Raw genomic sequence first — 23,953 nt, 5'->3', positions numbered from 1 at the left:
ATAACAGACATTTTAAAAATTGCATTGGTAGAACAGCAAATTGCAATAGAAGTATTAATGGCAACCTATTTTGCATATAATCAAGAGGCCTCTGCACAGAACTTTGTGTATATGCCGTATTTACAGAGAATTTGTTACTTAAGAACAGGGTTTACTAGACAGTCTGTATTTTCATAGCATCTAGCCCAGCTACAAGGAGACCCTGGACTGGGGAAGGCAGAGAAACCCACTGACCATCCCAGCCTCTCAGTCTGGCTTCACCAATTTGTTGCCATTGTTCTGCTCCTCTTGCCCTAGCCTAACACTTCCCCAAAGACTCTAGGGATTTTCAGGCTGCTGTAATTTTTCTCATACTTGCTTCTCTAATACAACACATCCTCCCCAGGGAGGAAATCTCAGCGACCTCTGTACAGCACAAGGCAGCAGAAGGATTTGATTCTGCTCTAATTTGATTAAAGGGCTGTGGTTGGAGTTGGGAGGTCAGACACTCAGAGATAACTGCCTTCCCAGAGCACACTCCTGTGGTTGCTGCCCAGGAAGGGAGCAGAATGTCCTGGAGAAAGAATAGACTTGGGTGCTTTGGAGTCAGGCAAGTCTGGATTTGAATCTCAGTTCTGTCCCTTACTGGCTGGATGACCCTAGCCAAGTTACTTTTTCTTTTTTCCTCTGCTTCTCCATCAGTAGTATAGAGGTAACTGAGCCCACCTCACCCAGCAGCCATGCACAGTAATGGAGAAATAAGATTGCATACTTAAAGCACTTAGCAGAACTGCAAGAAGTAATAGGTGCTAGAGAAGGTTATCCCCCTTTCCACCCCTACTTACAGTGTCTGCCCTCCACATCTTTCCTGTCTCTGCCCCAAAGCTCTCAAAACATTGGAGGGGAAGGAGACTGAGATGGGGAACTGACTGAAGAGGTCATTTTCTCATGGAATAACCTACCCACCAAGCTCCTCCACCTATACTTGAATGTATTTTTCCTTTTGTACATAGACAGATAAAAAACAAGGAAAAACTCTTGGGACCAAACTGTGTTAGTGTATCATTTTCTGAAGTTAGAGACAGTTTTTAAAATAAACCATCCAGTGTCATTATTACATCAATTCTCACACTCAGCGTTCCAGCAAGGATTCCAAAGCACTGGTGTGTCTAAAGATACACACTTTATCAAACAATCAAGAAATCATAATAACAAACGGATAGAATCTTTACGAAGGACTCAGAACTCTTCTCAGCTTTTTACATATATTAACTCTTCTAATCCTCCCAGTAATTCTGTAAAGTAAGTGCCATGATTATCTTCATTTTGCATAAGAGGAAACTGAGGCACAGTGAGACCAAAGAAACCTGACTGAGTTAATTCATCCAGCCAACGTCAGGACTAGAATTGAGCTCAGATAACCTGGCTCTAGAGCAGAGTCAGCCAACTACAAATTGGTCTATGAGGCAAATTCAGCCTTCTGGATTTTGTGTGGCTTATGAGTTTAAAATATTTTTCACATCTTTAAATGAATTTATATTAAATAGCCAAGTAAGTATTTACCAAAACTTCTCAGTGTTGCCTCTTAGCCCTCAAAACTTAAAATATGTACTCTTTGGCCCTGTATAGAAAGAGTTTGTGGTTCCCTGCTCTTGAGTGTCTCAACCACTGTGAAATTGTTCCTCTCTAACTTTGAAATCATCCCATGTGGCCACAAATACAATCGGCAGCCTACAGCACTAAAATCATTTACTATCAAGCAGAACAATGACATCATCAAACTCTTCCACTGATGCACTTGATTATGGGTAACATATTATGGGAAATACGTGTGGTGTAATGTGGGTGGCAGTGTACACAGGATGGCCTGTCAATCAGGGCCACGAATGCCCTGGGCACTCAGAAGGCACCAACAACTAGGATAGGTGCTGAAGCAAATACAATGGTAGAAGATGCCGTCTTCACCCTGGAGATTCACCACCGAAGTTTCCTGAAATAATGCATCAAGAGCTATCCAAGTCTTTAGGTGGACTAAGTTCTCAAGAAAACCATTTTCTGGTAGATTATAAAGCCAGCTAAAGAGGGTAAGTCAGACAGACACTTAGTCCCTGTGAGACTTTGGGAAAAATATTCACCTACTCTGTGCCTCCATTTTCTTATCTGTACAATGGGACTGACTATGGTATCAACGTCATAGGGTCACTGTGGGGTTTGATTGGGATAGTATATGTAAAGTACTTAAGTAAATTAGCACCTTACCTGGCACATACTCTGCTCCAATAAATGGCTATATTACTATTATTTTTACCCCAGAATACCTTAACTTTGGGACAAAAGAGCCCCCCTGTAGATGGGCTTCAGTGGGCTCAAGGACATCTAAGACTGCATGTAAAATTTAAATTTAATATGCATTTTTCTGGGGAGAGTTTCCTTAACATACTTCAGATTCTCTAATGGATCCATGGGACTCAAAAATGTTAAGAACCACTGTGGCTCAAAATTATATCAACTGTGGCAAGTTCCAGAAAACTCTTAATAGAAAGACATGTGCACCCATAGGGATACCCACTCCTGGGGCACCACAGGAGCATGTCACCTGCTTCTTCTCTGTCCTCTTCACCCTCCACACACACGTCCTCTTCCTACACTCAACAATTCAGAGAAGGAGGAAGAGGCCAAGGTTGAGGGCTACAAATTTGATGTCACTGCTCTTGGGGAGTCTCCTCAGAGAGGCCGTGTCTCCCAGCCTTTCTTCCTCGATGCCCACTCATCATCACCCCTTACCCCCTGTAAATTTATTCCAGTGCTCTTTTTCACAGGTATCTGAAATCACCCTATTTATGCATTTACTTATGTACTATCTCTGTCTACTACCTGCGTGTAAGAACCATGAGGACGACAATTTGGTCTATCTTGCTCATGGCTGAACCCTCAGCACTTGACTCAATACATATGTAATCAACTAGTAAAGGGACCCCAGTGGTCCTCAGGAAATTTCAATTCAGCCTGAATATAAACCTTAAAAGGCAGCTTGTGGCTCTTGACTGTACTAGGGCTGCCAAGCATCCTCCTTGAACAAGGTTGCCAAAATTCAGCTAAAGGATGCATCAGGACACATGTTATGCATATTTTATGGAGAAGCAAGAAGAGTGAGGGTGTGCCCATTATTACACTCGTGGGTACTGAGTGTATAACATCCAGGATGTTTTGATACCTGGGCTTCTTCCATCTGAATGCTGCTCCCCTCAGCTAGTACAAACCTTAAGGGTAGAGTGGCTATACTTTTGGAAGTAAAATCCTAGCTTAATGAAAGAATATCTAAATTGAGACTGTCTTAAAAAAAATCTTGGATTTCTTTTTGTTTTCTGTTCATTCAACAAATATTTATTGAGCATAACTATGCACTAGGAGCTGGGAACAGAGCTGTGAACAAGAGAGACAAATCCTTACACTTGTGATGTTTATATTCAAGAGGAAGACTTAATAGAGCTACCCCTCCCCCAGTGCCATTCCCTACAGCCCCTCATACCTGGTTTAATCAACTTCCCCCCAATACTTTTAGCATAAAAATTATACACACATACATGCTTACATACACACAGTGCACAAAACATCTTATGGCCTACATCTGTGGTTCTTGACCAGCTGATTGATTTTGCCCTCCAGGGGACATTTGGTAGAGCCCAGGTAGAGCCCAGAGATATTTTGGGGATCACAACAGGGGAATGGTGCTGTTAGGTAGAGGTCAGGGAAGAGGCTAAACAGTCTATAGCGCACAGAACAGCTCCTAACAACAAAGAATTATCTGGTCTCAAATTTCAAGAGTGCTGAGGTTAAGAAGCCCTGGTCTACAGTCTAGGTCTAATAGCAGATCCAAGCAGCATTTCTACTTTCCTAGGTTTTTTTCCCCAGTGTTATCCAGCATTAAAAATCTATAGTAAACATTTGGAGTTTCCCATGATTGAGAATGTCCCACATCTGTCCCATCCTCCCTTGCAATGTTCAACCTCAGCCCCACCAATTGCATGCCCCTAAGGGCTTCACTGAGAACCAAGAGATGAGAAAGCAGGTGCTGGGTGGAAACCATTTTTGGCAAGAAATGGCTGACTTTCAAGAGCAGCAGAAGTGAGGTTCCTGGCATTCTGAGCCCGGGATGTGAGCTGTCGTCGCTGCACTCAATGGCAGTGACGTGGTCTCGGCTGGTACATTCCCATGATAATGGTTTGGAAGTGACCGTTGTCCATAGAGCCTCCAAGTGTGACTTTAGCCTCTCAGAGGGCCAGAAGACTATCGAATATAGTTTAGTAAGTTCGGTTTTTTCCCCTAACTCCACTAAAATGATTCTGTTATCTATTTTCACTGTCTGATAATAGTGAACAGAAAAATATTCATGGTCAATATATGATCCAAAAGGGATATTCTTGCATTTACTGAGATCTCATTCACAGGCTCACCCAATCATTTTATTTTGAGGTGAGAATCACCTTGACTGCGAACACAGCAAAACACCCTATTGTGCATTGCATGGGGGGGAAAAAGAACCACTGCAGAGATTTAATAACTTCATCAACAGCAAAAGAAGAAACCTTGTTCTCAGCTCTATAAAGTAGCCCACAGCTCCATCCAGCCAGGAATCTTCCCTAAATACAACCTACGTGTTTATGTCTCTATTTTGCAAGCACAAGAAGTAGGAATTGTAAACCACCTTTCAACCTTTCATACCAAATTTAGTAAGAAGGGAGGGAAAGATAATGAAAGAGTGAGTGGAAAAAGAAAACTTCCATAAAGATTTTAAAGCCAGACTGTCTTTGAACTACCTTGAAGTTTAGTTCAAGTGGCTTATAACCCCCAGCTTGCTGAGAATCTGCCCTACCACAGGAAAGGAGGAGAGCCAACCCATGGAAGATGCACCACTTTCTTTGCCTTTGCTACTTTGGGGGAGGGCTGACATATCAATCTCCAGCTCATCTTCTGCTCACCTGCTCACCTTTTGCTAGAAGAGAGAATGGGAGTAGAACTCTGGCCATAGTCCATGCAGAACTAGGATAATCACAGAGGCTGTGGATCTGAGCAGTTAGTTTCACAGCAACAATCCAATCACCCAAGCAATAGGGTCTAAAATCACAATTATACACAAAGCAATGGCAACCACTTATCTTATGCCTCATATGCACCTGATACTTTCCTTGCATTTTCTCTAATCTCCAATGGTAACCCGATAATGTATAGCAGCACCATTTTATAGGTGAGGAAACTGGGGCTCTAGGAGGATACATGATCTTCCTCAGATCTCACAGCAATATCTTAGTAGAGTCTGTCTAAATTCACAGCCAGTTATTCTTTTGCTATATCATGATTCATCTCTCTTCCTCCCAACTTCATCTACCAAATCCTCTCCTTACCCACTAAATGAAAGCATCACAGTTTCAGTCAAAGAATCTAGACAATCATCTCTCTATCACCTCAGCAGTGACTACGATCCTTTGACTACAATGAAAGATCAGTATGGGCTTGTCAACTGAGATCCAGTTTCTTGTCTTGGCCCTGGCACCAAACACAACCAAATACATACGTACTTTGTATACTCCAGTTTCCCAGGCTTTAATTTCCTCATCTGTAAAACAAGGGTATTGGAACAAAAGTCTTGAAGGGTCCCTTCAGATAGTTTATTTAAAGTTTATTTGTCTGATAAAATGCTTTTTACTAATTGTGTTGATATACTCTCCAAACACACACCCAAAGATACACACATGTGCATACACACTAACCTTACCCAATGGTCTTATCCATTAGCTCGATGTATAAAAATTTTCTCCCTCTGAAAAACTGGTACAAACATTCTCCCTATAGACAAATGTTCATCATCTCCTTTGCCTAATCATAAGGCAATAGGGAAGAGCTAAGAGAGCCAAGAAAAGGGAACTGTGGTAAATTGAGTATTTAGTCTCTCTTTCCTTTGTATACATAAGAGGATTATCCACCCCCACCCACTGACGTGTGCTTGCGTTGCCTCCCTGGGAGAATAATGGATTGGTCACATGTCTTGCTTTGACCAATAGAATGTGAGTGAGCATAATTTTGTGTGCATGTCTGAGCAGAAGCCATAAAATAACTGCCTAGTTTAGATCTATCTCTGACAGGGAACCGGCGTGTTCTGGATAGAACATCAGACTTGACCCCATAGTGAGAAGGCACCTGAGGCAAAGCTACAGCTGACCTGCAGTTGACATATAGCATGAATAAGAAATAAAACTTTTAGATGTTAAGCCACTGAAATTTAGGAGTTGTTTGTTACTGTAGCATAACCTGTCGAAGCCTGCCTGATAAAGGAATTATATTTCAGATACAGTCGATTCTCATCATTCACAGTAGTTGTGTTCTATAAAGTTGCTATGAACACTGAATTAGCAAATACTAGACCATTGCTCTTAGGGTAAATACAAGGTTAGGTTCCTTCGAGCTTCCGGTCAAGACATTTTCATCAACAAAGTAATATATAAGCTTGTTTTATGTTTGTTTCTGTTTAAAGACACCTTATTTAATATATGTTGTTGATTCATTAACAGTGAATTCACAGATAACTGCAGGGTAACTCATGCCTGAATGAAGTTTATCTAACATGTGTTTTCTCCATAAGGCACCTTACAGCCTTCTTGCACTTAGGAACACTAGACAGCATTTCAGCCCTGTGCGTTTTTATACAGCAAAATCACCAGCAAGCATAAAAATGCAAAAACCATGGCATTAAATAGACTGCCAAAGGGACACTTGTTCATAATGTAAGAGTTAAAACAAGAAGGCAGAGGGTCTTCTTGTTTAACCTCAGTCAGGTGACTCAAAGTTTTCAACACTCTGCCTGTCCACAAATGGCCGTGAAAGCACAGCCGGTATTGACCTGGGAGTTACAAGTCAATTTTAGTAAGTAGGCAAGTTCACAAAAAATGAAATCCATGAATAATGAAGATCCACTGTACTGGTCTGTGTTTCATCACCTAATTCTCATATCAACTCCATAAGGCAGGTATCTTTATTGCCATTTCACAAAAAATAAAAATTGAGATTCTGAAGGTGAAATAACATGCCCAAAGATATAACTAATTAGTGGTAAAGCCATGATTTAAACTCGGGTCAGCCTGTCTCCAAAGCCATGGTGCTGCTCTTTTTGAGTCACCACATTGCCTTTCAGAAGAACAAAAACCTATATGTGGCACCAGTTCTCAATTCCTCTCCCTGGATTTCAAGACCCTGAATGCTGATTGCTCATGGCCTTTCCCACCCTCTAATTTCTCCAGTCTTCACCAATGACCTTCCTAGTGAAGAGATTCTCTCCTCTTTCTGATCTTCCACTATTATTAGTTCTTCGTCCACACCTAATATGCTCTTGGCAGGCATCTGGTTCACATTCTTAAGGCTGCTTAGGAATTTGGGGATTATCTAGTCCAACCTCTTTGTTTTCAGATCAGACCCAGAGACAGTCATTGCTGTGCCCAATGCTAATGAGAATCAGAGTCGAGATTTGAACCCAGATCTTCTCACCATCAGACAATTATCCCTGGGATTGCTTCACTCTTCCTCCCACCCCAAAAGCAATTACTTTCAACCTTAGAGCAAGCAACTAAAGTAGAGGAGGGGCAGGAAGCACGAGAAAGCAAAGCAACACCACACTCAAAGGTGCCTTCAAATCATTTCAAAGGGCTTTTAGGAAGGAGAGAGCTAACGACTCTGTCTGTGGGTCAGGCGACCTCCTGCTCTAAAAGAATCCAACAAGCCACAGAAGAGTAATAACATTGAGCTTCTATGCTTTGAATCTATACAGCACCTTTCATCTCTGACGCTCAAGGCTCCTTCCAGACATTATCTCATCTTCCCAGAACACCAGCAGAGAATGTTTGCAAGCATCATACCCATTTTGCTGAATTTTAGAAAAACTAAACCTCAAAGGCAGTAAGGGATTTTCTCAGAACTAGGCAAAGTAAGAACCTCATTCTGCAAAGCAAGAGGCAAATCTTAAAACTAACACCAAAGCTTAGCCCTTTCAAATCCCATCCTAATGCACATAAACAATTATTTAGTAATGAGACAGAAGCAGCAGGACTAACGTTTGTTGCAGACTTGCTATGTGTCAAGTGTCTTACATATAAAGTAGCATTGATACTTGGCATCCATCCTGTGAAATAAGAATTGTTGTTTTCATTCTGCAGACAGGGAAACTGAGGTTGAAGGAAGATTAAGTAAGAAGTTGCTCAAAGTGGTAAGTTGCAGAGGCATGATTTCATCACAGTTTTCCATGACCTCAAAGCGGGCATAATTTATGAAAATCCACACAGTATCTGATATTTACAGAGCACTGTTCTAGACACAGGGGATATACAATGAAGCATGGGATGAACGTGTAGCTAGAACGTATTATGTGCCAGGCACTGGGGACCACTACAGAAGCTTACACTCTACTTAAAGAGAGAAGAGAAGCACATGAAAAATAATTCAGAAAACACTCTTTCATTTATTCAGCAACTTTGTCCTGAGTGTTTCCTATGTGCCAGGCACTGAGTTTGATGCTAGTGATTCATCAAGAAGCAAAAATATAGTCCTTGCCTTCACATAGCTGGGTGCCCATGATTGCCAACATAAGCCTAGAAACACGACACATCCAACAATTCAGGGCAGTCACAGGAGAAAGAGGAGGACTTTGATGTCATGTGTTTTACCTCAAAATTCATGCAACTTTGTCATCCTACTCTATAACATATTGAGGTCCATTTTAAGATTGCTATATATTTCCCTATAATTCAACAATTAAGTCCCTTGCCTTTTCTTCACCAATTTCTCAGAACTGTTGAGACTTTGAGATGAATAACTCCTAGCACACCAAACTATATCACAGGATATAAGCCCAATTTAAAATGCCTGATCCATAGTCACAGTTCATTTCCTTCGAGGCTGCTTTGATTGAATGTCCTCAGTACCTATTATGTGCTAAGCACTGGAGAAACAAAAACAAAGCATGGTATCGTGGAGAAGGCAAACTCAAATGATTTATATCCATTGAGGTAAGAGCCATGCCCAAAATCACCACAGGGGACCAAGGGAAGGAAAAGAGCGGATACCCAGCCCACGTTAATTAAGTTCTGGGTTTCTTTCATATTTGCACACTATAAGGACACAACGAATGTTTTTCACTGATAGGTTCACGTCAATTTTGCCATAAGCTTGTAGAATATTTGTTTCTTGCAAAGGACACGATTACAGCTAGCCCTGCAGCTCAATGTAAAGACACAGGCACGGGAGGTCTGTTCTCTGGACCCAGGTGTCTGACTAATTGTTCCTCTGCAAGGCAGCCCAGTCTGCCATCTGCCCCCTCCTGCCACTTCACATCGTGGACACACCCTTTGGCAGCACATACAGGAGCCATCTCCCTCCTGCTCAAGCAAAGAACTTTTTTCCACACTGTGATTGATAGATTTATCTGCTCTTGACTTCTCTGGTTGTTAATCCTATTACATCCTGGGTTGGACCAAGAGCTGCCGAAAAAGGATTTCCTCATGCCCCTGGGAAACAGATCCACTGGCTAGGGCCTCTTTCTACATTGCCATAGCCAGAGCAATTGAAAACACAGCGAATGAATCATCACATTCTATCTACATCCAAATCCTCTTTTTTTTTTTTCTTCCTGGTTGCAAACTGGCCCCAAAACCTCAGTCTCCCTGCATTTTCTACCATCATGTATATCCATATTTAACTAACATTTATTGAGAACCGACTATATGTCTCTCATGTTTACAAATATTATTTAATTGTATCCCCGGGTAGCCCCAGGAGGTAGATTATTGTTGTCATTTTACAGACGGGTCCCCTGAGGCTTAAAGAAAGTTACTATCCCAGTTGCTAATCAGTGGCAGAGTCTCTATGATTCCAACCCAAGTCTCCATACTCCAGTTCTAGGGCTCCTTTCTCAATGTCTCAATTGATCAATCAATAGATCAATAGATTAATAGATAGATAGAAATAGAGAGATAAATATTTTTTTATTCTAGAGGCGCCCCCCGAAACTACTGAATCAGAAACTCTAGAGATTCTTAGGCAGCTATCCCAACTGCTTCTGCCAACTGGAATTTACGAGCCACCACAGGACAACAAATGGAGGATTTCTGAAACAAATTCTTCATTTCAAGCACACGGGGTGGGCAATGGCATGAGCAGTGTGCAGGAGAGACTGGCCTTGCCTAAAACCCTCTCTTCCCCTGGCCTCCATTAGTATCCTTCACAAAGGCAGGTACCACAGGATGACAAACACATATAAACTGCTACTAATAATTCAGCTTATTCAGTAAACATTCATTTATTCAGATGCATGCCAGACCCTGTTTTAGATGATGGAGCTACTTTTAAAAAGAGTTACAGTGCCTCCTCCAAGTAAAATAAAATAATAATGACGGCATTACAATTGGGGAGATATGTAAGAGGAGCTATGGGAGAGAGGGAGTTTGAGAGAAAGAAATCTTTGGGGAATTTCTGTCTGTGTTCTTCAGAATGGGGCCTGGGGGCCCCAAAAGAGAATCTGAGTGGGAAAGAAATTCAAGTGAAGGGCAGAAACTTTGCAGAATTCTTCGCATTGACTTCCCCTCATGCTTCTTCCCTGGCACGGGAAGACAAGAACTGGATAGAAGAGATTTCACAAAAGTGGTCAAGAAGTGTCTATTTTTATGCATGGAATTTTGAAGGATGAGCTCTTTATCCCTACCTTTTTCCACCCAAAGTCATTTTCCATCTCAAATTCAGCCCTGGGTAGACCAATTGACTCTTCCTCAGATATTCTAAAGTTACCTCACTGCAAAAGAATGGAACTGACACCGAGAAACACACACCTCATTCCCAGAGGGCCAGGGTGAGTGCCCGTGGAGGGGGAGCATTAGGGTCGGCACCTCAAAGAAGTGGACCATCAGTCCTGCTACTCAGTGTTGACCCCAAATATTGGGAAGCAAAAATTTGCCTCCTTCTCACACTCAGGCCCTTCTGCAGCCTCCAGTAAGTTCCTGGTGCTTTCTCCTTAACCCCTGGCTGTGAAGAGAGCTCTGCATCCAGAAACATCCTTCATCTTGCCATCTGACTCTGCCGTGCTCCTCGCCTCCCCAAGAAGCCCTGCACTGTCTCCCATCATTATTTCTCTAAGAGAGCTATCTCACATCTCTTCAACCCATCTGCCACCGGAGGCCTCATTCTAAATTGTGAGTCTCCCCTGCCTACCTTCTTCCATCTGTATCCTTTGCTTGGCATGCTGTACAGCTTCAACTGCCAGTGACACTTGGGCTGTGCACAATTCCCAGGGGGCTGCTGGTGGCAAGCCCATGCCTAGTTTAAGTCCACCATGCTTTTATCCATGCCATTCTCTCTGCCCGGAATGGCATCCTCTCCATCAATACCGGGAGATCTACTGAACACAAAGCTCCATGACTATGGCTGTCTTGTTCTGGCTGTGTCCCCAGGGACCAACTCTGTATCTAGCAAGTAAACAGGTGTCCAGGAATATATGCTGAATGAGTGAGGGAGCAAGAGAGAAGGAAGGAATCCTTGAAGAGCCAATACCTTCACTAGGAGCCACTCCTGGATCTCTAGGAGTAGTGTCACAATCGTTCCCCTGTGCTTCCACGTCAAATACCTCTCTGCTGTCACCTTATCACCCCACATGGCATTCGGGGCCAGCCTCCCTTCTTGGCGACAGTCTGTGCCATATTTCTGTATCAGCAACAGATAATAACCATCCAATACATAATCATTAACTACTTAATTTTAGGCACCCATTTGATCATCTACTTTTCTTACATTCCCTCACCTCTTTCTACAGCTTTGCCTGAGTTCCCACCTTTCACCTAATTTTTCTTACCTTCAGATGATTCCAGACCTTACTCTCTTACTCTAGTATTACTGGCTGAAATGTCTTCCCCTGAACCCTTTCCTCTGCTCCTTTAAATCCTATACTCCTCACAGCTAACAGAAACTATCCCCCTGACCCTCCTCACCCTTCAGGAACATTCCTCCCAGGTCACATACAGGTCTCTTTGACAGTGATAAAGATAATCATAGTGGCTACAAGTTCTGAGTATGAGAATGAATCACAGATACTTACATAGTACGTAAATATACGCATTACTGTAATCTCCCACGCACAATTTGGAAAGACAAGCAACTGAGGCACAAACAGGTTAAATACCTTTCTCAAAGTCAAGCAAGCAGTAAATAACAGAGCCAGTATTTGAACCTGGCCATGTTCGTTCATTCATTCATTCACTGAACAAGTATTTATTGAGTGCCTATGAGGTATTTCTTCCAGACTTCGACACTTTGGGGTGGAATCATTCATTTGGCAAACATACCAATTCTGCATTTAGACAAAATGAAGGCAGACTAAAGAGGGAAAACAGAAGGGATTACAGACTAATTGACTCAGAATCAAAGGAAGGCAGGAAAAGGGGAAGAGTGGGGAGGCAAGTTTCAGTTTCAGGTGAGAGCTCTGAAAAGAGGATAGTTCTTAGGGAGTAGCTTCCCTCCTCCGGGTCTCCTGGTTGAATGAATTCCCTGAACTGAGGACAGAGTGTCGAGACTTGTTTTATTGGTATTTACAAAAGTAGGTTTTAAAGGATCAGTGATTTGCAGATTCCATTTGGATGTGTCACACCCATCTTTCATTCATCACACCAAAGAGAGCAGGGAAAAGTGAAGGCATAGACTTTGAAAGACTAGAAGTTGTGAAGGGGGGGATCTGGGATTCCAGTGAATGTTTTTTCCAGGACCATGTTTTGTCCAGGCAGCAGCAATGCCCTGCACAGGGATTTCTTTCTCTCTCCTATCTTCCAGGAGGTTAGGTGCTTGTCAGTTAACCCTTTTGGGCTGTACTCAGTCAGTATTAGTGCTTAACAAAGATCACCGGCACTTTTCACCTGTAAATCTTCTTCTTCGGTAGATGCCAACTCTTAAAAAACAGACTGCTCTGTTAATTTTTCACCTGCATCAGTGCCCAGCATGGCACCTAACACCATGCTGATAAGCGTTTGTGGGAAACAAGGGAGGGAGGGAGAGAAGAAAAGGAGGGAAGGAGGAACAGAAACAGAGGGTATCTATTTGATATTTTACGAGGTAGTATTAATGGAATGCACTCAAGAGTTCTGGGTTCAAGTTTTGGCAGTGCCTGTACCTCACAGAGCAGCTCACTCACACTCTAAGAGCCTCAATGCTTTATTCTGAGAAAAGGAAATAATAACACCTATTTCACCAGGTTGTTTGGAGAATTAAATAAGATGCGTTAGATGACGTTTTGTAAAATTGTCCAACTGTATATGTTAAAAGTGTTATTGAAAGATGGTCTGGTAAGAATGAAATACTCTTCAAGACTTCAAGGAATTGCTGTCAGAAGTTAACACCGGAGGCTTTACCAGGATGTTTCTGGCTTAGATGCACCATGTTTCTTTTCAAAACAACCTAGGTGAGCAGTAAATTCGTTCCCTGCAAGGTGTGATACCTAAATAAGAGATGCTTGGAGTGTGGATCAAAGAGAAAAACTCCAGCATACCACTGTCTACAGCAACACTGGTTGTGTTTGACAGTGAGTGAATTCTGTCACTTCCACCAACATGGAGCATTTACTGTGTATGGGGCATTCAGAAGCCTACTGATAAGGAACAGAGAGCAAAGGTAATTAAGATGCATCTCATCTCCTGTGATGCTCAGTCTACTTCCTCCCCTATGCCTGCTTTCTCCGTGTGCCAAATAAGAAGCTTGGAAGAGCAGTCGCCAAGACACTTTCCACCATGACCTTTCTCATCTAATTCTCTAGTGCCAGGGTTCAAAGCGTAACTGTGATTACCTCCTTTGGAAGATTCTTCTGAGGTAAAGTTCTCTGCTAGGAATCCCAAACTGGTGATACCCCCAAAACAATGGCATTTATACAATCCACAAAGCACTGTCTAATGCATTGGCTTACTGGACCCTCACTTCCACCCTGCATGATAGTATCCTTAAACCCATTTACAAGAGAAATAATTGAGCCTTAAAATGACTAAATTATTTGCCTAGGTCGCTGAGAAAGAAATTAGCTGGACCAGAGCATAAAACCAGATTTTCTATTTCTAAACATAAATGTTTCCATCCCCTCCACCCTGCAAGAGCAGTTTTTGACCAAGAGACTGAGAAGCATAGGCTCAGGGAGGCTGAATTCAACCAAAGAAGCAGGTAGGACCACTCCCAAAGCCTGCAGATGCCCCTCAAGCACTCAGGAGCCCAGAGTGGGTTAAGTCTTCCTGGCTCGGTCCCAACAGACATTAAATTCACCTGTGCTCGCTCTGAAATAAATCAGTGTCCCTTTCTGCTGCTGCTGTTGTCTGGAAATAATGCAAATGCAATGGGCCTGCACTGACATTGTGCTTCCCTGGAAGGATACACATAATAAATTGTCCCTTAATACTGTTAAAGAGACATTTTCCTCTTACTCAGGAGCTTTTGAGGTTGGACTGGGCGACTCACCCAGGGAGGAAGAGGCAGTGGTGCCTTGTCAGTGGGCCCAGTTATTCTTGTGGCTTCTCGTTGCCCTTTGGCTTGCTGTATTGCCAAGTTCAAGGATGCATCTCCCAGCCCCCAAGTTGAGTCCCAGGACTTGCCCGTAACCTCAACTGGTTTCACCATTTGTGATTTGAATTCATGTTACTGTATTGGATGCAGTTATATATTTACTTATTCGGACGCTTGAAAGCTGAGGAAAACTGGCACTCCTGGTCCATGCCATTCATCATTTAGAAAGATGCCAAGCTGTTTCTGCAGAGGACAGAAGGCATCGGTCTCCGCTGTAGGAAGCCACTGCTGCTCCTTAATTGTTTGCTAGAGAAAGAATCAAGGGTAAAATTTAAAGTAAATGGCTGGCCGGGTTGAACTAATTCATCAAAGCATGTTTCAAGTCGGTAGTCAGAGCATGCTTCAGCCCCCAGCACCGTCACCTTCTGGGAGAGGGGAAAAGCCAGCAGACCTCCAAGCGGATGAAATCATTAGGAGGCGTTCAGCAGTGCTTGAAAAGCAAAGGGAGAGGAGGCGGGGACTTCTGTGCCCGCTCCCTTTGGCCACATGGGGAAACACCAGTTGTCTGTGACCTAGTTATCTGGGAGAGGAAGCAGGGAAGGGAATTCACAAAACTGTTCACTGCACGGGAACCCCATCCTCCAAGGCACCCTGCATGCTGAGAAAACAGACCTTCCTCGTTTGACTCTGTGTTTTTTGCTTAGAGATTTTTTTGGTAGCCTTAAAGACATATGCACTTAAGATCACTTAAGGAAAGGGGGATTTTACAAGGATATGGCATGGACAGGAAGTTCATTAGAGATGGGAAGTGGGAACTGGAAAGCTTTCAGAAAATCATCAGCATCTCCTCTCTCTCTCTGTCTCAATACATGGTCTCCTGCCTGTGCATTGCTTCCCTATGAAGTCTTCTTGCTTTGAAGCATGATGTCATTGATTCATTCAGTAAATATTGAATCCTACCATGTGGCCGGCACTGTTCAGGATGCTGGGGATATAACAATGAAAACAATAGACAAAAATCCCTGCCCTTGTGGAAGTGTGTTAGAAAGCAGTAAGTGCTTAGAAGATCGAGATGGGAAATGAAAGCCTGGGAAGGCAGTTGAAGTCTTAAATAGATTGGTCACAGGAGAAACCCACTGACAAGGTCATGTTTTAATAAAGACTTGAAGGACAGAAGGGAAGTAGCCCCACAAATGACAGGCAGAACACACTGGGCAGAGGAAACAGCAGATGCAAATAGCCTGAGGTGGTTCAGAGAGCAGCAAGGAGGCTCATGTAGTAGGGGACAAATGAGTAGAAGAGGACTACTGAGAGACGAAGCGAGAGGTCTGGGGGACAGATCACAAAAGGCCTTGTAAGTCATAGTGAGGACTTCGGCTTTTACTCTGAGATGGGAAAATCCAGAGAGGCTAACTCAAGCTGCATTACTCCATGGCCCACCCGATCCAGTGGTCGTTTCTTACTGATAACTTATTCCAGAATCAAAACCTCTTTGTCTTCAAAAGTGAGGCTCCAAGAGACAATGGCTCACGTCCATTCTGCATCCAGAGTCATCCTGAGCTCTCAAGCCTTACCCAAACATCAGTCCCACTAAAGCCCCATCTGGTGATAGCCAGGGTCTGTATATGAGTGTGTCATTTCTGCCTGTTCCTTTCCAGAATGTAGAGCAATGGGATCATCTAGTCAGAGTTTGGGGACATGGAACTCCATATGGGGATATGGAGACCCAGCTATAGCTCTTAATCAATCTCTCTCTCTCTGACTCTCTCTCTCATTCTACCTCTATCTTTCCTCTCCTCCAACTCCTCAGAATACTTGAGGAACAATGGAGCATATGGGAAAATACTTTGTTTCTGAAAGAAAGTGCCCATGCCTGGCAAACATTGGATCTCACAGAATCTTTGCTGAGGGAATGAGTTGGCAGGTGCTAGCGAGCACATCAGGACCTTAGGAAATGGAGCTGCCTTTGGAAAGTTCTGATATTCAGAAAGATTTTCACATCAGATCTTCACACAAAGACAAAATTAGAACATGTATACTCTCGGCAATCTCCTTATCCAGAGAGTCCTCAGATGTGGCAGAAGGACCCACAAGTGCTGTCACAAGCAGTTGTGAGGGGTGCCAGTCATGTTACTATGAATAGTTGCCATTCTGAAGTTGGACACATTTTTGAATAAATTAGAATGAATTAAATATTAACCCCCAAATATCATTATTCTCACTCCCTAGCATTCCAGCATGCATTTTTGAGTGGGAGAAAGATGGTGGGGCTACGGCTGGGCTAGCAGAGCTGCACTTAACCCCAGGTGTGTCCCGCACACAAACGTGCTCCCTCTTGTGACTCTCGGTGGAAAATAGTGTGAGAGCGACTCCCGTGGGGAACAAGATGGTGCAGGAGGGTACGTAGCTGCAGGATAACTGCCACTTCCTTCTCAGATGCCTGCCACAAGGACAGGCATGTTCTAGAACTTTCTTCTCCCCAGTTCTAAGAACACTGAACTCATGGAATGGCCAAAGAGACAATGATCTTTTCCTAAGATCGATTTCAAAATGGTTTACGGTGCAATTCTCGTAACGATATACAAGAAAGTTACCATCTGTAGTTCAGCCATGGCTCTTCACATGGAAGAGGAAATGACTAAATATATATTTACATAGCTCTCATGAATAGGCATTTTGTAAATGCACAAATATGTACAATTACTAGATAGACTGTTTTGGTTCCTATCTTTCGAATATTTAATACAACTATAAATGTTTAATTCACATTTACTGGGTTGATTGAACAGTTTCAAAATTACGCCAAGTCTTGTTAGAAACAAGATTGAATGTTTCTAGCACATTTGTACGGCAAGATTTGGCCAGTGGAATCCACACTGACTGGTTAAGTGATGGTATTCTTATAAAGTATATTGAATGAAGCTGCTGGTGAAAATTGACTTGCTGGTTCCGGCTTGGAGAAATGGCACTGGATTTACATTCCCCAGTGGCTTCCAGAGCCCCTTGTGATTTGGCCTCTGTTACCTCTTTGCAGCTCATCACTCAGCCACAAACAACCCATATTCCACCTGAGGTCCTCACCACCAGCTGACCCCTGTGCCCGGAATGCTCTCTGCACAGACATCAAGACTTTGCTCGCCCATCACTCTCTCCACGAGGCTTATCTTTACCAGCACATTTAAATTGCAGGCACCAAAAGCTCCAACACCCCTAATGGCCTCTATGCGCCTCTACTTTCATTTTTCCTACAGCCTCCCACCTCTCACATACAATATCATTTACTAATTTTTTTTTTTTTGGCCACACCACAGGGCACGTGGGATCTTAGTTCCACGACCAGGGATTGAACCCAGGCAACGGCAGTGAAAGCACAGAGTCCTAACCACTGGACTGCCTGGGAATTCCCTCATTTACTAATTTTTAATGTTTATGAGTTAGGGTCTATCTTTGTCTCTCTGCACTAGAATGTAAAACCATGAGAGCAGAAATCTATTTTGTTCACTAAAGGACCTGAAAGCCTGGAATGGAGCTAGCACTTCATAGATGTTCCAGTGGAAAAAGGAAGGAATAAGTTCAAATCCAGCATGGGAAAGAGGCAAGGCCAGAGCAGAACAGCAGCAGAGATCTCCCCTGAGCTCAGGTGGAGACCCCCTGGCTGACTGTCCGTAGAGCTGGATCGCACCTTGTTTAGGGGACAACTTCCGGCTGTACTGCCGGTGTAGAAGGGCTTTGTCATCATATCATGTACATGCAAAATGGGAGTGGTAACATCTCTTTCCAAGAGTGATCTGAAAATTAAATGGGGTAAAGTAAATGAAAATGTACCCATATATTAGAGCAGAGGAGGAATGAAAAAAGAGCAGAAGATTTCTCATTAAGTAGGGGATTATCTTTTAGGGTAATGCCCAACAATAAATTGTTCAATATTCAGGCAAGAGCCAGGAGAGGCTATAAAACATGGCCCATCACTGCAGTGCGGAGGCCCCGGCACTTTAAAATGCAGCTACTGCAGCCGATATATTTTGCAATAAACGTATTAGGAGAAGCCACCTCTCCTTGGGGTAAAGTGTTGCACGTACCCAACAACAGCAAATAGAAAAAGTTATCACTGCAACTGTAGAATAAGACTAGATGAAGATGTTAGATCCTAAAATGTGTATTTTCAGCAGTTTATGAAAGATTGCATCCGATTTGTGACAGAGGGACAATTAATCCAGTACCTCAAACCCAAAGCAAAATCAAGGCATTATTAAAATGTGGACTAGAAAGGTATATGCAATTGAATGGGACATTCAGCAGAGAATAACAGAGGTAGAGGACAGAGAATAAAGATTATTAAGAGGGGGCCACCCCAGAACCAGCAGAGATAACCTCCCTAATTCTCCTGTCTACGAATGTCACCAAAGTTCTGGTGAAGAAAATTGGTGGTAATTACCATAACCACACACTCTAGTTATAAACAAATAGCATTTATAGCTTGTCATACATGAGTGTGAATGTTTCAGAGGTGTTTAGTGAGCTGTAAATGGTGCGGCTTCTGTTCTACCCAGCTAATCCTATATGACGTAATTATAAAGCCTCAAGCAAATATAAGCCCTTCGATTATCAGGAAGAGGTATCTGAACCAAATGGAAGCAACCAACCAGAGCAGCCAAACTCCTGTTATCCACGAGGGCAAGGGTATTTTCATACGCTCTTAGTGGCATTATAAACCAGTTAAAAGAAAGCACACTTCTGGGAAGTAATTTTGCAATTATTTCTCAAAAGCTGTAAAAATGTTCATAACATTTATCCCTTGACTCCTCTCTATCTACTCTCGCAATATAACTTCTGGGAATACGGTCTACAGAAATAATATAGGTCCCCGGAGAAATGAAAGTTATTTGCTCACAGGTATTTGTAACCACACTGCTTTGCATAGTAAAAAATGAAAAACAACATAAACATTTCATTATTACGGGTATAGTTAAGTAGTGTGTGATGCTTCTTTTTTGTTTTTATTAAACAGAGTTTACGGAGGTAGAATTTACATGCTGTTTTATAAGTTTTGAAAAATGTAGACAGTTGTGCAATCACCACCACTCTCCAGATATAGGACATTTCCATCACCTTAAAATGTCCCTCGAGTAGCCAGTACCAACCCCCGTGATCCACTGATATGATTCTTTCCCTGTAATTTTGCTTTTTCCAGATCATGTAAACAGAACCAGAGGGTGCATAAACTTTTGTGTATGCTTTCTTTCACTTAGCATCATGTATTTGACATTCATCCAAGTTGCTGCTAAGTAGCAATTCATTATATGAATGCGCTGAAATGCGTGTATTCATTCACTATCCATTTCATTTTTTTAACTTTTAAAATTTTTGAAATAATTGCAGATTCACAATCTATAATTATTAATTATCTATCAATACATTAAGGTCTGAAAAGGTCTCCTGTACCCTTCCGCCAGATTTCCCCCATAGTTACACCTTACATAATTATATCAAACTACATCAAAACCGGGAAAGTAGCAGCAGTGCAATGCATGTGTACAGCGTTCCGACAATGTGTGAGCCGTGTTATCACATGTGTAGATCCCTGTAAGACTGCTGCAATCAAGATACAGAACTATTCCATCACCACCATGACCTCCCTTCTGTTTCCCCTTCACGGTAACACACCGCCACCTTTACTTCCTTTGCCCTCTCTTATCGATAAAACAATACTTTTAACTATTTCCTGCTGTGACATCCTCGATAACCACATCAGGCAGTGTTACAATTTCTGTTTCAACAACCAAACATAATCTAGTAATCTCAGGAGAAAAAGGAAAGTCTTATCATATTTAGACATATTTTTACTTTTTCCATTATTTTTTCTTCCTTTTTAATTTTCCAAGATTCCTTTATTTATTTTTGTCTTTTACTTTCTGTTTAGAGGAATTCCTTTAGAGAATTTCTTCTGCTGGTAACAAATTTCCTTAGTGGTCTTTCACCTTAGAACATCTTATTTCAACTTCATTCTACGGAGATATTCTTTCTGGATATAGAATTCTGGATTAAGAGTTCTTGTCTTTCAGCACTTAAAAAATAGTCTATTACTTCCTTCTGGCCATGGAGACGGTTTCTGATGAGATACACGTTGTCATTCATATCGTTTTTTTCCCCTATAGGAAAATGTCATATCTCTCTCACTGATTTCAAGATTTTTTCTTTGTTTAGTTTTCAGAAGTTGTATTATGACGTATTTTGGTATGGGTTTCTTTGGGGTTATCCTGTTCAAGATATGCTCAGTCTCTTAAATCTGTAGGTTTGCCATTTGTCAAATTTGGGAAATTTAGCCATTATTTCCTCAAATGCTTCCCCAGCTTCACTCTCTTTCTCCTCTCCTTCTGGGACTCTTTTGACGTAAATATTAGGCCTTTTATGTTAGTCTCACAGATCCCTGAGGTTCTGCTCATTTTTTTTTCATTCTATTTTCTTTCTGTTGTTCAGATTGGGCCATTTCTATCATTTTATCTTAAAGTTTCACTAATTTTTTGTCTATCCCTCTATTCTACTGTTGAGGGTTTTCTTTTAGATATATTTTTCTGTTCTAACCATTCTCTACATCCTTGATTTCTTTGCTGAGACCTTCTATTTTTTAACTTTTTCCAAACATATTCATGATTGTTCATGGAAACACGTTTATAATGACTATGTTACACTCTTTGCCAGATAAGCTAATGTCTTTGTGCTCTAGGGGTGCTGATGTCTCGTGATTGTCTTTCCCATTCAAGATTTTCCTGGTCCTTTGAATGATGAGTGATGTTTTTCTTATTGAATCCCAGACATTTAGGGTTCTGAAATTCTGGGTCTTATTTAAATCTTCTGTTTTAGCAGGCCTCCTCTGATACCAGGCCAGAGAGAAGACAGACACCACCTCATTACTGACAGATGGAGGTGGAAATCTATGTGCCCCACTTGGCCTCTGCTGACACTCAGGAAGGGGGAGGCCCCCTTGTTACTGCCAGCTGGGGGTGAGAGTTCAGTTCAGGCTCCCTCCAGGTCTCTGCTGATACCACTCTGGCTGGCAGTGGGGAAAGGCCTAATTACCACCCAGCCCAGTAAGGATGAAAATTCTGGGTCCCTACTTTGCCTTCCCTAACCCCATTCCAGCTACGGGATTGGTGAGAGTGGAAGTTCAGCTCCCCACATAGCCTTAGTTAAAAAGTTGTCATGGGGCCTTTTTTTTTTTTTTCCTTGTGGTATGTGATGATCAATGTCTAAAAGTTTTCTTTCTTGCTAGGCTGCCCTTTCCTGGTCCTCTGGCTAGACAGCACACTCTTTAATTGGGGCTGTGTTTTGGAGTGAACCACTGGGGTTTCCCGAATGTTAGCTTCTCCAGCTCCCTAGGATATATGAAGCAAAAAGAAAATCCGGAGAACTCACTGCCAGTGAGTCCTTTCACTGAGTCTTGAGGTCTCTGCCAGTCTCTTCTTTTCTCCACCTTTTAGACTCCTCTTATGTTTGTCTTATATATAATGTCCAGAGTTTTTATCTGTACTTACCCAGAGAACTAGGGAAAAGTATCTATACATTTCATTTCAAAAGTTTTTTTTTTGTATAAGACCATGTTGGAACACAAGAAAACAAAGACGTAACATCAAGAGAAGAAAAAAGATTCCAGATTTTCTGCCTACTGTGGTTACTATTTTTTTTAATTACATGTTCAAGAAAAAAGACTGAAAGGAAATATACCAAATGTCAATGGATAATGAGTTAGTGAAAGGGAATGAAAGAGAAGCTTTTCTCCTCTATTTTCCAATGTGCTATAGGAGAGCAATATGACATTAAACATATAAGTTAAAAGAATAACAAAAATGATTCAGTCACATGTAAAGTAGATGCTCTTTTAAAATGGGACCTGCACAGAGCTCCCTTCCAGGGTGGCTGTGTTACACATTTATGAAACTCCATTGTAAACCTCACCCTTTTTGAAGTATATAAAAGACAGGTATGGCTTTAGGTTGCTTTATGCATGGCATAAAGCTACATAAAGACAGGTATGGCAGGTTGCTTTATGTTGACCAAATCAGCAGGTATCTGAATGAGGAGAGTAATATGGTCAGTGGAAAGCACTTGAACAGAATCAGCAGAGAAACAAGCACTTATTCTCTGGCACAAACCCACAATAAATTGAAATTGACACCAACAGTTGGCTCAAAAATAATCAACTACAAGTACATCCAATATACAAGCATTCTCCCTGACAGGATCACAAGGCGTGCTCTGCATCGTTCCTAATAGCTCTTTAGAAGTTCCCAGATGCAGTTCAAGCTAAAATAACACAGTGAGGTACAAGTTAATTACATAGTTACCAGCAAAACCACACACATTTTTTGCAATAATAATGTGGCAAATAGATATCTGCTCACTCCGTGGGAAGCGGTGGCAATTATCAAGAACACATGTTCACACCATCATACTGCTTACTGACAATTGTGTGATTAACCCATGGCAGCATGCTAAAATGGGTATTTATTCTTCTCCGAGCTTCGCAAGCTATGTGGGATGCATGTGAAAAGCACATATGGGGAGTTTCAAGGGTGAACCTCAAGTATGTGTGTGAGCACTTTTTGTGGTCACGTTCCAGTCCCCAAATATTCCCAGAAGGCAGCTTCTCCTTTTTAATAATGTACGTCTATTTTTAACCAATTGCCTAGGACATAATTAATGCTCAATAAACTCTGTTAAATGAACTAATAAAAGTTAATAAAAGACTTGTGTGATGTGAGTGATCCAAAAGGAACAAATAAACCTGAAATATTTTTTGTTTGTGTTGGTGTTTCAGGGGGAGCTTTGCCTTTGAAATCAGAAGTTCCTAATCCAAACACCAGGTCTACTGATGACTGATTAAGGAATTTCAAGCAAATTATTTCCAGTCTTTGAATTAAAGTTTTCTTGCCTATAAAAAGGGAGTAATGTTATGTGGCTCAAATGAGATAATGTGTGTGCAAGCACTTGTAAACCAAACAGTATATATACGTAGAAATAGTCTTGGTAATGTGCTACTATTTCAACAGCAGCAAATACAGACCTATCTTCAAAGAAGTGTATGTTATCTAAGGACCTCTCATTGGTGGCAAGAGAGAGAGGGTGAGAGGGTCAGCACAATTATTAATCAGGAAGGTGAGGAGGTAGCATAAGAGGGGTCCATATGGGTGATCTGCAGAGTGAATGAGTCACAAAACAAATTTTGGACAAGGTGGCTCCAGTCCAGAACAAAGCCAATGGCAGGAAGTTCTGAAAAATATAAAAGCAGAGGGATTTTTGTCAATTTCCATACCCCTATGTCATACATAAGCTCAGATAATCTATATTTCTCATTTCAGTGAACTCATTGGGGAGAAACAATACACTTTCCGGATAATAAGGATAGAAGAAGAATAAA

This window comes from Monodon monoceros, unplaced genomic scaffold, assembly GCF_005190385.1.
Source record: "Monodon monoceros isolate NGI ecotype Baffin Bay Population unplaced genomic scaffold, NGI_Narwhal_1 Super_Scaffold_14, whole genome shotgun sequence".
NCBI classification, from domain to species: Eukaryota; Metazoa; Chordata; class Mammalia; order Artiodactyla; family Monodontidae; genus Monodon; species Monodon monoceros.
The sequence above is the reverse complement of the archived record's forward strand: the minus strand, read 5'-3'. Positions refer to the sequence as shown.